Raw genomic sequence first — 10,241 nt, 5'->3', positions numbered from 1 at the left:
ATTGGCTCTGGAGGTCCTTGCTGACACGCTCGGGAGATCAATATGTTCCACGTGTACGGGTCGCACCATGTGGCCAGTCAGATATGAGCGAGTGGAATTATTATCTGAATGCTGGTATTGACTTAAAACACCTGTCAAGTAAAGTGCACATGTGTGCTGTTCCAAATGGTCCTTTGCCATGCCAGGGGGTTCACCAGGGGAACCACTTCAAACACAGTTGAATAAATGCAATGCTTTACTTAAGATTAGCAAACAGGACACAGAGTAGGTACACACAATAAATCCCGTTGGCACATGATAGTAATGAAATAACTAGATATCTGCGATCACAATGTGATCACCAAGGGTAAGCGTTCCCCTGCTTACTCTTGGTGAATGCCCACGACTTAATTTTGTCCAATGATCCAATGATGGGCAAATATTTTTCAGACCTTCGTATGACCTTGACCTTCAACATTTAGGGATAGAGTGTAAATTTAAAAATGTGCCCTCATCTACAACTATCCATTCAAGTTATGATTCAAAACTCAACTTCCTGAAAATTATTCAAGTTATGATCAAAAAAGTCCCTTCTTCCTGAAAGTCCCTGTGGTGTCCACCTTGTTTTCCCTGTGTACCCCACCTCTGTTCCACACTGTTTTTTTCCTTCCCTCTCCCGCACCCCCACCCCCACCCCCACCCCCCTATTGTCCCCTGCTCCCCTTGTTGTACTTTCTGTATGTTAGCTCATACGAGCTTTGACAGTGTATACAAAAAAAGGTGTTTCTTGTTAATTTGGTCACAATCCGAAAAAGTAAGTCAAGGACACGAATCAAATATCAGCTGGACAACTTCAATGCAGATACACTCTTATGATGCAAAAACATCTTGGAAGGCCAAGCGGTCTTTGAGATTCCGCATTGGCAAAAATGAACGATGACAAAAAGCGCGTTATTCTTTTCAGCCCATCAGTTGATTTTTATCTTTAACTTGAGGGGGGTATGATGTCAATTAATCATGAATGTGCCTTGCATCAGAGTCTATGCTATCGAGAGGGGACAATTTCGTTCTGATAGGAAAAACCTCAATTTCGTTTTCGTGAAAAATGTTTAAATGTCTATAATAGGGTCATGACCATAAAAGTTATGTCAAGGTCAAAAAGAATTGTCAACCCCACATACTTTTCCCATTATTGATGCAAAATTTCATTCCAAAAGTCCTTGTGCATTATGTGTTAGCTCTCATATGAGCATCGACAATGTGTACAAAAAAAAAAGTCTTTGGAAATTGACAGAAAAAAACAAGAGCGAGAATTGCTTTGCAATACTTGTCTCTTAACACATACATGGCAAGTTGCAGGCGACAAAAAATGGGTTGGGAGGAATCAAAAGTGGTTCATTTTTAACCCTTTGCATGCTGCGATCACAGATTTGTGACGAGATTTAAAAAAATTGAAACAATTGTTTTCTTTTTTAATCTTGGTTATTCGTCTAACTTGACACCCAAGTTGTTTTTTTGCAAATACCACTTGGAATTCACAGCCCTATGAAAAAAATTAATTAAGCAACTGGGAACCATGTGGCCATAAACAATGCAGCATGCAATGGGTTAACCAAAGCTGGTAAAAACGCCATTCAATATGTTAACTAATCAGGAATGAAAAGGAGGTTCCAAGTAAGACAACATACATACAAACATACACACGTAACATTTCTAAAAGTTTTATTTACTTTTTTCGTTTTCAGTTGTCCCATGACATGAGACGTAACATTTACTGCAAACAGCGTCCCCATAATAAAGACCAGTGTTGCTTGGTTTCTGGACACCAAATGATGATCTCGACAAAAAAACTTTGAGAAATGTTCGTTCATTCACAAAGCATCAAACCCGTTTCATTCATTTTTTTTTAATTATATTTTGAATTTGGAACGGTAATTTGTGGACACCCTGAATACAAATGAAAACTATCCGAAATGAATCCGACCATTCAAAATACTCGAAAGTTGAAGAGCGGATTGGAAAGCAAATCGGCCTACCAATTGATTTGGGGTGGAGACAAATGGTAGACGAAAGGAAGTGACGATGCGTACAGATGAGGATTGAAGGCATTGTTTCATTGGGAATAGCTCATGACGTCACCCAGCCTACAGTCAGACTAGAGCGGTACCTTGCATATCGGATAGAGATCGCTACAGATCTGTCACTCTGTGTGTGAATCCATGCAAGTGGAATGGAAGCTAAACATTGCATTTTTGAAATTCTTTGTACTTTTCATCCAATATGGGGTTTAACGAGACTAAAACGGGTCCACTGATTTAAAGAAAGAAAACGGGTCAAACCCACAAAATACGCATCACTTGCCATGTAAGCTACCAGTCCCAATTAAGAAGAAGAACCATAAGAAGAAGAAGAAGCATAAGGAGCATAAGAAGCATTAGAAACAGAAGAAACAAGCTGGTAGGTGACATGGGTGGTCGCTATATTACTGCATACTAGTCATACAGTTTTTGACGGATCGGGCTGAAAATTTTTGACAAAGAGGTTGATTATAGTGCGCATAAAAGTGCAGAAGCCGATTTTTGATTTTCGAAAAATATATATTTTTCAGATATTTTTCAAAAATTTCAGTCCCATTGCTAGGCAACGGTGGCGTCCATAGCAACGGTGCTCAAAAGCATAGAACTAGATCCTGGTATGAACCTACCAGTCAAGTTTCATCAAAATCGGTTTACTCCTCTGGCCTCCAGAGCTGTCCATTACATACAAACAAACAGACAGACGGAAAACCTGAGAATAAGAGTATTCTAGCGACCACCCAATAGTCTAGCGACCACCCAATAGTCTAGCGACTACCCAATAGAAGAAACAGAAGAATAATAAGAACCCACAACCCACCGTGTTTGGGTCTCTTCGTTGAAATAAAAGGAAAATAAATTTTCATTTACTGATATCTTTTGTAGACAAGAAATAGATAACAGACAATTAGGATAACAAACCGGAGATAAAATTGGTTTGCTTTACAGCACGCTCGAGCCGATACCGGAACCTATATGAAGAAGAACCACTTTAACCGAATATATTTCGTTTGCTTCTAGGCTTTGCCTAATTCGTATTAAAAATAACCCGATGTACAGAAATGAAGCGAAAACACATGTACGCTTATGTGCATATATATATATATATATATATATATATATATATATATATATATATATATATATATATATACACATATACTGTAATAAAACTTGGTTATATTTCTGGTATCATTCCAATTGCATTGGGCCATGGACTAACACCCAAGCCTAAGGATCGAGGCCTGCCAATCTGTGCAGCATCATGCAATGGCGGTGCATGATATTATTGGGGTGGAGTCAGGCCAGTTGTCCAGCTAATGGGTGTAAAGCAATGAGGTGGAGTGGGGGCAGCTGAACACTTACCCACGTATAATAGAGATGTGATATTTTTGAAGTTTAAAAAGGACATAACTCTGTGAAAAATTGATGAAACGCCCTGAAACTCGAATTTGTTCTGTAATTTATCATAATAAAGCCATGTACCAAGTTTCAGTTGAATATGTTTAAGGGTATAGGGGGAAAAAGTCTGAAAAACCACAACTGGGACAGACGGAGTGCAAACCTACAGTCCGATAAGACAAACTTTTGTCAAGTTATGGTGAAAAATGCTTATATGTCGATAATTAAGTCATGACCTTAAAAATTATGTCAAGATAAAAATGTTTTTGTCAACCGTTTTTTTTTTTTAATATAATAAAAGTTTTTTTATATAAAAATTTTTTATATAAAAATTATATATATATATATATTACATAATAAAAGTTAATATTATGAGTTTTTAGATAAAAAAATAAAAAAAATTTATATAAAAATTATATATATATATATTTTATATAATAAAATATACATATAAATATATATATATTTTTTATATAATATATATTTTTATATATATATATATATATATTATAAAAGTTGACAAAGTTTTTGTCAACTTTGTATTTCCGTTATTGATAGAAGATTTTATACTGAAAGTCCCAGTCGGCTCCGCGATACATGTGAGAAAAACAAACAAACAAACAGCCTTTTTACAGCCATTTTCCCTGCTGAGCAGGGGTTAGCTTTTTGCGGGCTCCATGCAATCATGGTTCCCTTCTTGAGGTAATGTTTTTTTTATGGCCGGATGCCCTTTCTGACGCCAACCCTGGTCGACTCTTACGACACACAGGGATATGGTACACCTATTCTAACTAGGGCATACACCGGGACCATTACACTGGTTCTCGTTTCGCCGACCATGGAAGGATGACAGGCTGAATCAATGCCCTAGTGTTAATTCAGTGGCCAACTGGGCTCAAACTCAGCATCCTAGGATCTCAAGATACACCTGAGAAAATGGCAAAAAAAAGAGTAAGAAAATAACCTAACTGCCAGTTAAATTGGGGGCACTAATTGTAGAAACAAACCATAAAACAGCCATAAAACTTCCCCTATTAGATAGGGCGAGGCTTAATTAACTAATACTGAACAGACCGCAAGACAAATTTGATGGGAGGGCGAACAATGGCACAGCACAAACAGATATCCCTCTCCATCCCCAAGAGTGGGATGGGTGAAACAAAATAACAAAGAAATACTTTCAAAAATATAAAGAACAGAAGGAGTTAAGGGAGGAAAGGAATTCAGGTCTGTCGAAAGTGATGTTCTGGCAGTGTCATTTTGTGGCCTGTTGCTTGGATGACGTTGCACCTCTTGACCACACTACTCAACCAAGTGTGTCCCAAACAATTATTTTTCTTCCCTCCTTCATCTTTTCTCCATCAATGAAAACACAGCTTCCAATGACATTGTCCTTACTTCAATAATGCAGTTCTGTCATGCAGTCTCACAGGTGCTGAGAAACGTCACCAGAAACCACAAAATGTCGGCTTGTTTCTGAGTTGAACGTGATCTACTCCACTGTGTCTCACACGCCCATACCTCTGGTATAAGCCACTGATCTCTACATTAACTGGATAGGTTGCCTGATGTTAATTGGTTAAGGAGTCTTCAAGCCACCAGAAGCATGCCAGCCGCCATATTCTTTCACCGACAAAACAGGAGATCCCGGTTGCATCAATACACATACTTGCTTCACACTGCAAAGTTCCAATGAAAATCCCACATTCCTGCTTGATTTTGTTCCATTCCCAGTTTGAGCAAGTAAAAAAGACATACAATGTCATTGCCCCTGTTGTTGTAATAATTTTGCTGTCTGGAGTTAAAGGGCGAGCCCACATGTATGTACAACTAAAATGGCTGCCAGTCTACCAGTTGGCCATCTTTGATTGGATTGCAAAAGTGAGGGGGATGTGTATACCATCATGTCCTGTGCTTGTGTCACGTTTGCACAATATTTGACCATATATGTCTGAGAAATGGTTGGGGATACATTTAAGTTACAAAATGGCCACCAGTCAGCCATCTTCGATCTGATCTCAGAAAAAAAAATGATATGCATATGTAAGCCATCATTCTTTATCTGTGTGCCAAGTTTGAACAACATCGGTAAATGCTTGTCCAATAAATGGTTGAGGACGTGTTCAACATCAGGTTTTTTTACAACTAAAATGGCCGCCAGTTGGCCATCTTGGAACTGATGTCGAAAAATCGATGTGCGTATGTATACTATCGTGCGTTGTCTTTGTGCCAGGTCCATACATAAAAATCGGTCCATACATGTCTGATATATGGTTGCGGACACGCACGCACGCACATGAAAATCGAGACCAAATCCAAAAGCCGGACTAAGTCCAAAGTAGGCCAATAAGTGCTATCATACTTATAAAATGCCATCATGTGCTGCCTATGGTTGTACAAACTACAATGGTCCTCATCAAAAGAGAAGAGGAATCACATTTCCAGAGATGCCAACTTTTGGAAATCAGAATTAGGGAGGATTTTCAACCGACACCAAATAATGTGCGCGAAGCGCACATCTCGAGCGCGGAGCGCTCGACCCTTGCGGCGGGGTCCAGGGCCCGCCTTAGGGCCCTGAAAGCTCTGGGGTTCTAGACGCTCTCTAGTGCCCTCTGAGCCCTATTTTGGAGCATTTAAAACATGTTAAGAATTCCCACTTTTTGAACAAAAAAAGGGGAAAATTGTGCACTTTTTAATGTTACATGTATGTTAATATTAGTAAGTTAGGGGACAATCAAAGATTAACAAAAAGCACAAAAGAAGCAATATTTTTCTTACCTTACTGGCTGGTACTACTGCTGCTTGCTTTTTCCATGGCAGCTTTGCTGAGTGACAGCTGTGTGGCTCTTTTAGCCCTTCTGATTATGTCTTTGCTGTATTCTCTCTGGTAGCAAGGGGTGCTATGAGCTAGTTTTTCAATTAAGAGAGCTTCCAGGGTTTTGACACTCAAATTGGGACGAAATTCAGTATGATTCTTCCGTACAAGACTGAGTGCCCGCTCACATGATGCGTTCGAATGAGGAATGACCAAGATTCCCTTCATCACTTTGCTCAAATTAGGATACTTCTTGGCACCAGTGCAGGGATCTGTGAGCTGTGAAATCCGATGCCACTGCTCATCCACTCTCACTGTCTCAGTAGCAATTGTAGCTATGGAGGCGTCTGCCTGGTAGTGAGCGAATTCACTCTCAAGACTGTCTATGTCACTATCACCGCCACTGAACAGACAGGGGAATTTCTTGATGAAAAACTCCACACAGTCAAACCCCACTTCTTAGTGTAGCTTAACATCCAGCACCTGAGCATGCTTGGCTAATTCATCATCTAGCGGCCAGGTTTTGAAGATGTAATTGCAGGCTTTCACATAATATGAGCGAACTGCACTGAAGAAACCTTGGATGTCTGACTCACTCAGAGTGAAGGTGGATTTCTTGAGACTCCTTTGTTCCCTTATATACAGTTTGGCATCGTTCCCAATCATGAGGTCCTCATCATTCTTCTGATGATTTCTGTCAGAGAAGGGTACATTTACCAGAGCAACCGATGACACCGATGGTTTCAAAAAAACGTACGAAGATATCTTTCAGAAGACCATTCAATTCTCCGTGCAGGAGATGAATACAGGGTTCGTCTCTTTGGAGCAGAAGATTCCCCTTCTCAAAAAGCTTGTTAGCATGTCGAAGGAAGAAACAATAGAGTTTTGTTTGTGGAGACAAGAACATCCTGTTGACACGTTTTTCTCTAGATTCCTGCACAGTGTTTGAGGAAGATGCGCTTTTAGTTGTAGAACTCGTAGTACACTTAGCCGCAGGGCGATCACACTTGCGTTTACTGCCAGCAGAAGAGGTCAGACTCATAGTACCAGATCCAATTTTACGTTTGAGGAGGGAGCTTGAGGTAGGTGCAGCCAAGGAAGAAGACCTCTGATTCGAAGGTTTTGCTGAGCTTCTATCAAGTGATTTGGCAAAAGCAGAACTTAACTTGGGTCCTTCTTTGCCTGTAGATGGGACTATCACAGTCTTTCTCAACTCTGAAGGGATCTGCTTTGTAGATGACCGTGATGAAGGGCCGGTGATGCTACCTGCTCTCAGCATTGGTTTTGGTGCTGTCCCTGCTGTCTTCTTCGCAGCAGATACTGCAGTGGTAGTGGTGAATGCTGCTCCACTAGTGCTTGATCCTGCAGTGCCAGTACTGGCAGTAGATACAGTGCCGTCCTTCTTGCTCGTTGTTAGAGTCTTGGCTACAGTTGGTTGCATTTTTCTTCGTACTTCTTCTTTGAAGAAGAGGCGAAGTGGCTCCCACTGTTCAATCAGCCTGTCTAGGCACTGATCAAGGGACAGCCACCTTGTTGCGACATGCTTCAGAATCTTGTGTCTCGGGGCATCACAAAATTCTTGCAGTGCTTTCACTCCTTTTGACGCGTTTACTACTTTTGTCCAAGTAGTAGTAAATATCGATGAGAAAGTCATCTAATTCAATGGGTAAGGCCTGAGCCGCCTTCTTGGCCGTATTGTGCATCATATGGCAAGGGCATCCCATGATGTAGCACTCTGGATTTTGTTTGTGGCTATAAGCAGCGACTCCTTTGTGCTTGCCCACCATGACAGAGGCATTATCAGCACAAAAGGAAACACAATTTCCCCACGGAATTTTCCTGTCACTGAACTCATGATCAAGCAGTTTGAAAATGTTTTCTCCAGTGGAATCTTGTTTGCACGCAGGCAAACTTAGCAAACCTTGCTTCACAATCCCAGCACTGTTGTCATAGTACGAAATCAGGACAGGATATAGCTGGGCCTCACCACTGTCATTGCTACCGTCTGTAGCTAGGCTAAATGGAGCTAGTCTAGCAATATCGGCAATAGATGAAGCAGTAACATTTGACAACTCACCAATTACACTGGTCAACAACAAATTTGTTGTGTGCATTTTTTAAGCTGATTTAGGACGAATCTGATGCGCTGAATCGAAAACTCACATTAGTTTTGTTCAATCAGGTCAAGTTTTTGAGATATGGCCACATGTCGTTTTTTACATTTTTGTTCACATGTACGCATGTGTGGAGCATTTTAGAAGAAGTTGGTGGGGGTAAAATGTCATGTCAAATAATTGTTTTGATTGGAAATAATTATTTTAATGACAAGAAGTATTCAGGTACGAAAGTTCTAGGTGATTATGTCGAAAAGGGATCAGTTTGAAGTCATAAAACCTCAAAATCTTCTAAAAATTGGTGAGGCAAAGCATAAAGTTCGTGGATCAAAACTAAAGTTAATGGGGCAGATTTTGTAATAATGTGATACAAAAAAGTTGTATTTCTTGAAATAACGAACTCTGAAGAATGTACAATACCTACATGCGCCAATTTATGACATGCGCTTCTGCTCAAGCTTGGAGTGCCACAGTACGAACCCAAAGATTGGAGACTGTTCATTGACAGCAGCAAGCGATCACTGAAATGTGTTCTGCTACACAACGGCAACCAGTTTGCCTCTGTACCCATCGCTCACTCGACTACACTGAAGGAGAAGTATGAAGCGGTGAAGTACGTGCTGGAGAAAATTGGTTATGATCAGCATAAGTGGTTTATTTGTGTTGACCTGAAGATGGTGAACTTTTGTTGGGACAACAGTCTGGCTTCACCAAGTACCCATGTTTTCTGTGCATGTGGGATAGTAGGGACCGTGCTCAGCATTACACGAAGAAGGACTGGCCTGTGCGGGAGGAATTGGTGCCATGCAAAGAAAGGAACGTCATCAACGACCCTCTGGTGGACAGAGACAGAATACTCTTCCCACCGCTGCACATCAAGCTCGGCTTAATCAAGCAGTTCACCAAGGCTCTGGACAAAGATGGTGACTGCTTCACTTACTTGTGCCAGGCTTTTCCAGGATTGACCATGGAGAAGTTGAAAGCTGGCATCTTTGATGGTTCTCAGATCCGTCAGCTCATCAGAGATCCAGAGTTCAAAACTCAATGAACGAAGTGGAACTGGAAGCGTGGAAGACATTTGTTTTGGTAGTGAAGAACTTTCTTGGCAACAATAAGGCCAGAAACTACGCAGAACTTGTCAACAACATGCTGACTGCTTTCAGAAACCTGGGCTGCAACATGAGCATCAAGATGCACTACCTATTTTCACATATGAACCGGTTTCCTGAGAACCTGGGTTCAATGAGTGACGAGCAGAGGGAGAGATTCCATCAGGACATGAAGGAGATGGAGACCAGGTATCAGGGTCGCTGGGACGCAGTCATGATGGCTGACTACTGTTGGAATCTGAAGAGAGACCTCCCTGCCGCTGAACATTCCAGGAGTTCGAAGAAACGGAAGTTCAAGCCCTGAAGTTTGAACAGTGGTGACGCAACATGCAATTTACTTGTACTTACCTTTATCAATGCCCACCATTCAGATGACAGTAATCGATGTTTCTATCATGTAATCAATAAATGTTGTTGGCAAAACATTTTTTTTCTTAAAAACATGTTTAGGATGATATGTGTTGACAAAAATCAGCTGATAATGCCACAAAAATGTAATTGATTTTGTCACAAGATCTGATTTTTTCAAATCAACTTAGCACAAAAACCTGAGCTGATGGAGAGAAACGGATGCCATTTCCTGATTCAGCAGTGCCAGAATACCCTAATTCACTTGTAGAAATCTAGACAACATTCAGAAAGTAAAAAATTGTTGACCAGTGTTCTTTTTTTCTTCTTTGTTCTTGTTCTTTTTTTTGTTCTTTTTTTTTTTTTTCTTGCTTTTTGTTCTTGTTTTTGTTTTTTTTTT

At 40.4% G+C, this 10,241-nt stretch overlaps 1 long non-coding RNA gene across 1 annotated transcript in view; it reads left to right on the top strand.

The window, feature by feature from the left end:
• Positions 1-9,825, top strand: part of LOC147027542 (uncharacterized) — a 30,350-nt gene extending 20,525 nt beyond the window's left edge. The window contains exon 2 of the long non-coding RNA XR_015057099.1: positions 9,129-9,825. This is a non-coding gene — a long non-coding RNA (uncharacterized LOC147027542). The remainder of the gene's footprint in view (positions 1-9,128) is intronic.
• Positions 9,826-10,241: the final 416 nt, after the last annotated feature.

This window comes from Eptatretus burgeri, chromosome 4 (assembly GCF_056783735.1).
Source record: "Eptatretus burgeri isolate ZD-2024b chromosome 4, Ebu_testis_v1, whole genome shotgun sequence".
NCBI classification, from domain to species: Eukaryota; Metazoa; Chordata; class Myxini; order Myxiniformes; family Myxinidae; genus Eptatretus; species Eptatretus burgeri.
This window is presented reverse-complemented; position numbering and strand designations above follow the sequence as displayed.